Source organism: Eutrema salsugineum, unplaced genomic scaffold (genome assembly GCF_000478725.1).
Source record: "Eutrema salsugineum unplaced genomic scaffold, Eutsalg1_0 scaffold_21, whole genome shotgun sequence".
Taxonomy (NCBI): Eukaryota; Viridiplantae; Streptophyta; class Magnoliopsida; order Brassicales; family Brassicaceae; genus Eutrema; species Eutrema salsugineum.
This window is the reverse complement of record NW_006256821.1, coordinates 397,406-403,588: the sequence shown is the minus strand read 5'-3', so window position 1 is coordinate 403,588 and position 6,183 is coordinate 397,406. Positions and strand designations below refer to the sequence as shown.

Here is a 6,183-nt window from a genome sequence, read left to right as displayed (position 1 = left end):
TTAATCATGCTAATCTTCTCAACTTGCAAAGGTTTAAGAGAGATTAGTATGATTAGTGAGTAATCCCATATTAAGGTCTTAGATATGTAGATTAGGGTGCTTAAGTGTTAGATTAGGAGTGCTTAGGGCTAGATTCATTGATTCATCTCTCTAAACAGCTGTTCTCTATGCTAAATCCTTGATAATCACTTGAGATCTAGATTCTGGGAATTTCATGCACCAAAAGTGTTTGATGAAATTCCTGAAAGAGTTGTGTTAGAGGTTTAAGTAATTTTTCATCATGGGAATGATTTGTTAAATGCTTGAATGATCATTAAGAGCTGTTTGTTAATGCATATTGATTCATGTTTCACAAATGGGAATTTGGTTTGAAAATGGATTAGTATAGGGGTTAATACCTTCATGAGAGGATTAACCTAGATTAGAGTTCTTAATCATTTGAATCATGTCTCATCATTGTCATTAGCATTTCTAGTTTAACACCAAGGCACCCTAACCAACTATCATGTCTAGAATCTCATGCCTCCATCATATCATATTCACATCATTTGTCATTTCATTAATCCTTAATCCTGTTTAAGTTTGTAGTTGTCTCTAGATTAATCAAAACCCACTCTTGTTTGCTTGAATTAAGAACTTGATCATATAGCTTAGTGTCTAACACCACATCTGGATTGATAAACCTCTTTGTGCTACATTGACAAGGGGATTGATAGCCCTGAGACCACAAAAAGTCATATCTATCAATTGGCGCCGTTGCCGAATTGTGGTTTGATTAGCATTAAGCTCTGATCTGTTCTTGAGATCAAGTGCTTACTTTCTTGTTTTACTGATCCCTTTCACGTTCTGTTTGTGATTTCAGGTGTATGAACACCAGGTCTAGATCAAGAAGCTGCGGTCCTCCTTTTCCTCTAAACGATAACATCAACCTTCTGGTACCAAGGAGGAGAAGAGACAGACGTGGTAGACAACTTGATCAGACTGAGATGGCAGACCAAGCAGATCACGGGGTAGATATAGAACAACCAGTTCAGGAGCAACAAGCTCAAGGTCAGGGAGCTGGTATTGGAATTGGTCAGGGGTTTCACCAAGGCAATGTTCAGCAGGAACAGGTGCACCACCAACAAGCCTATGTCCACCAGGGACAAGCTCAGGCTCATCAACAGAGGCATCAGGCCAATGTTCAACAAAGACACCAGGTGCACCACCAACCCCACCCTTTCCAACCACAACAAAGAAGATATGAGCAACCCCAAATATATGTTGGCGAGAATGACAGGGCCAATGCTCATCAGTATGGAGCTGGTATTCAGGCACCACCTGTGCAGAACAACAACTTTGAAGTGAAAGCATCATTGCTGAATATGGTCCAGAATTCAAAGTTCCATGGGTTAGCAATGGAAGATCCCTTGGAACACTTGGACCAGTTTGATAAGGTGTGTGATCTGACCAAGATTAATGGAGTTTCAGAAGACAGCTTTAAGCTAAGACTATTCCCATTCAGTCTTGGTGACAAAGCTCATCAATGGGAGAAGAATCTTCCAAGAGGCTCCATTCAAACCTGGGAGCAATGCAAGCAAGCCTTCTTATCTAAGTTCTTCTCCACCTCAAGAACTGCAAAACTGAGGAACCAAATCTCTAGCTTCACTCAGCACAGCAATGAAAGTTTTGGTGAAGCATATGAGAGATTCAGGAGCTACACAAACCAATGCCCACACCATGGGTTTAGTGAGGCTTCTCTCCTCAGCACACTCTATAGGGGAGCTCTTCCCAAGATTAGAAACCAGCTGGATACTGCTTCCAATGGGAACTTTCTGGGTAAAGAGATACATGCTGCTTTAGAGCTAGTGGAGAACTTAGCATTGAGCAATGATACTTATGGTGAAGACTATGACAGATCAAATAGGTCTGAAGGTTCAAGCTCAGAACAAAGGCTCACCAGAGAAGTTAAGGAGTTGAGGAGTGAATTAGACAAGCTGAAATTCACCACTCAGAAGCCAATACACTATGTTGGAGAGTATGAGGAACCTTCTCAAATCTTTGAGAACATAAGTGAAGAAGGTCTTACCCAAGAGGAGCTCAACTACATTGGAAATCAGAGGTTCCAAAGATACCAGTATAGTAATGCCAATCCAAACCTCTCTTACAGGAACACCAATGTAGCTAACCCACAAGACCAGGTCTATCCCAATCCTCAAGCTCCAAAGAACTTTGTTCCCAAGAACAACTTTCAAGGGTCATTCCAACCCAAGAATCAATTTGGTCAGAATCAGGGTTTTGGCCAGCAACAACAACCATTTCAGGGCACCGGTTACACTTCACAGCAACCAAAGGCACCACCAGGGTTTGGTCCACCACAGTTCCAACAGCAGGCGCCGGTTCAACAACAGTTTCAGCCACCAATGGTTCAACAGCAGCCACAGATGGGTACAGATATGGTTAGTATTCTGCAACAACTACTTCAGGGTCAACAGACTATGCAGCAGGAAATCAAGGAACTGAAGCAAAACCAGGCATCAAGCTCAAGGAACCAAGGTCACCTACCTGGAAAACCAGAACCCAACCCCAAGGAATATGCTAAAGCCATTACACTGAGGAGTGGCAAGGAGTTACCTGGTATTGAGAACAACAAAGTGATCATTGAGGACAATGATCAACCTGAGGGGGAGGCAGCCTTAAAGGATGATCAAGTTGCTGAGAAACCAAGGTCAGAAAAGGGTAAAGAGGTAGCAAAGGAACCAGAACCAGAGAAGAAGTATGTGCCACCACCTCCATACCAACCCAAGCTCCCATTTCCAGGGAGATTTAAGAAGCAACTAGTGGACAAGGCAAGAGCTGTATTTGAGAAGGCACTCAAAGAGACACCACTCACAATGCCTCTCATTGATGCATTCTTAATGATGCCAAAGATGGGGAAGTTCTTGAAGGATGCTATTCTGAACAAGACAAAAGAGCTTCAAGGCATGGTAGTACTAAGTCATGAATGCAGTGCTATCATTCAGAAGAAGTCCATTCCAAGGAAGTTAACTGATCCAGGGAGCTTCACACTCCCTTGTGCCATTGGACCTCTTCTATTCTCTGGATGTCTTTGTGATTTAGGAGCATCAGTCAGCTTGATGCCATTCTCCATAGCTAAGAAGTTGGGCTTTAGAGTTTTCAAACCCTCAAAGATTTCTCTTATCCTTGCAGATAGATCAGTTAGATTGCCTGTTGGTATGTTGGAAGATCTACCTGTCAAGATAGGTGGTTTTGAGGTTCCAACAGATTTTGTTGTGCTGGAGATGGATGAAGAGCCAGTAGATCCCCTTATCTTGGGCAGGCCATTCTTAGCCACTGCAGGAGCTATTATTGATGTGAGAGGTGGGATAATAGAGCTTCAACTTGGGTCTGAAAAGCTCAAGTTTGATGTGAATGAGATGATGAAGAAGCCCACCATTGAAGGTCAATGTTTCTATGTAGAGACAATGGATCAGTTGGCTGATGAGTTGCTTGAGGAGCTGAACACAGAGGATCCTCTTCAAGCTACTCTGACTCAAGAACAAGGAGACAATGGGCTCTTGGCTGAAGCAAGTGAAGGGTATAAGCTGTATCTGGACAATGCAAGAGAGCTGGGTCCTGAAACAAGGTTTGTGGAGCTGGAACAGAATGGCACTGAGGTTTTTGCAATCCAAGAATCAGTCACCAGCCAAAGCAGCTTGGACCAGGACTGGAATGAAGCTGATGCACCCTCTGTTGAGCTCAAACCTCTACCAACAGGGCTCAGGTATGCTTTCTTAGGCTTAAACTCCACATATCCTGTCATCATCAATGATAGCCTATTAGAGGACCAAGAGAGTGCATTGCTGAATGAAATAAGAAAGTTCAGGAGAGCCATAGGGTATTCTTTGGCTGACATTAGAGGGATCTCTCTTGACATCTGCACCCATAGGATCCACCTAGAGGACCAATCTATGTCCTCTATTGAGCACCAACGTAGACTTAACCCCAACCTTAGGGAAGTGGTTAAGAAGGAGATACTAAAGCTTCTTGAGGCAGGGATAATTTACCCAATCTCTGACTCAAGATGGGTATCTCCTGTTCATGTTGTGCCCAAGAAAGGTGGGATCACAGTGGTGAAAAACGATAAGGATGAACTCATAGCTCAAAGAACCATAACTGGCCACCGCATGTGCATTGACTATAGGAAATTGAATTCTGCTTCTAGAAAAGATCATTTTCCTTTACCATTCATTGATCAAATGCTTGAAAGGTTAGCTAATCATCCTTATTTTTGTTTTCTCGATGGGTACTCTGGATTTTTCCAAATTCCCATAGATCCAAGAGATCAAGAGAAAACAACATTCACATGCCCTTATGGCACTTATGCTTATAGGAGAATGCCTTTCGGTTTATGTAATGCACCGGCTACTTTTCAAAGGTGTATGATGCACATTTTCTCTGACATTATTGAAGAGAAAGTTGAGGTGTTCATGGATGACTTTAGTGTCTATGGCTCCTCCTTCTCGGATTGTCTCTCTAATTTGACACAGGTGTTGGAGAGATGTGAGCAACACAGCTTGGTGCTGAACTGGGAGAAGTGTCATTTCATGGTGCAAGAAGGGATAGTTCTTGGGCACAAGATCTCTGAAAAGGGCATTGAGGTTGATAAGGCAAAGGTGGAGGTTATGGTGAATCTGCAAACCCCCACTTCAGTTAAAGAGATAAGGAGCTTCCTGGGTCATGCAGGGTTTTATAGAAGATTCATAAAGGACTTCTCAAGGATTGCCAGGCCCTTAACAAGACTGTTGTGCAAGGAGGTGGATTTCATCTTTGATGCTGAATGTGAAGAAGCCTTTAAGTTGATCAAGGAGGCATTGGTTAGTGCACCAATAGTTCAGGCACCAGACTGGTCCCTACCTTTTGAGGTCATGACAGATGCTTCTGACTTTGCTGTTGGAGCAGTACTTGGACAAAAGAAAGACAAGAAGCTGCATGTGATCTACTATGCCAGTAGAACACTTGACTCTGCCCAAGAGAAGTATGCTACAACAGAAAAGGAAATGCTGGCAATAGTTTTTGCCTTTGACAAGTTCAGAAGCTACCTGGTGGGATCAAAGGTCATTGTGTATACTGATCATGCAGCCCTTAGGTATTTGATGACCAAGAAAGATGCCAAGCCAAGGCTGTTGAGATGGGTTCTATTGCTCCAAGGGTTTGATATGGAGGTGCTTGATAAAAAGGGGATTGAGAATGGTGCTGCAGACCATCTCTCAAGGCTGAGGATTGAAGAAAAAGTCCCCATAGATGATGCTTTGCCTGAAGAGTCTCTGATGGTGCTCCATTCCTACTTGGAGTTTGAGGAAGTAGAAAGCATTCAAGAAAGGAGGATGCCTTGGTTTGCAGATATAGTGAACTATCTTGCATGTGGGGTGGAGCCTCCTGAATTGGATGCTTACAAGAGGAAAAAGTTCTTCAGAGATGTCCAGAGATACTATTGGGATGAGCCCTACCTCTATGTTCTGAACAAGGATCAGTTATACAGAAGATGTCTTGCTGAAGAGGAGATGCAACCTGTGTTGCAGGAATGTCATGGTTCTGCTTTTGGAGGTCACATGGGGGCATTCAAAACTGTAGCAAAGGTTCTTCAAAGTGGGTTCTGGTGGCCTACAATGTTCAAAGATGCCCAATTGGTGGTTTCAGCTTGTGATGCCTGTCAGAGGCATGGAAATATATCTAAAAGAAGTGAGATGCCTCAGAACCCCATTCTAGAAGTGGAGATCTTTGATTGTTGGGGGATTGACTTTATGGGACCTTTCATTTCATCCTTTGGAAATCAATACATACTTGTTGCTGTGGACTATGTGTCCAAATGGGTTGAGGCCATTGCTTCCCCTACCAATGACTCCAAGGTTGTAGTCAAGCTGTTTAAGAGCATCATATTTCCAAGGTTTGGAGTTCCAAGGGTTGTCATTTCTGATGGAGGATCCCACTTTTTGAACAAGACTCTGGAAGGTTTATTGAGAAAGCATGGAGTTAAACACAAGATAGCTACTCCATATCATCCCCAAACTAGTGGCCAAGTGGAGGTATCTAATAGACAAATCAAGGCCATTCTGGAAAGGACTGTCAGCTCAACCAGAAAAGATTGGAGCAAAAGGCAGGATGATGCATTATGGGCTTACAGGACTGCCTTTAAAACTCCAA

The 6,183-nt window shown here is 43.0% G+C and overlaps 1 non-coding gene across 1 annotated transcript; it reads right to left on the bottom strand.

The window, feature by feature from the left end:
- Window positions 1-1,619: 1,619 nt before the first annotated feature.
- On the bottom strand, window positions 1,620-1,726 carry LOC112086273. Its single transcript, XR_002899395.1, has one exon. It is a non-coding gene; the product is annotated as a small nucleolar RNA R71 (small nucleolar RNA).
- Between the last annotated feature and the right edge of the window lie 4,457 nt (window positions 1,727-6,183).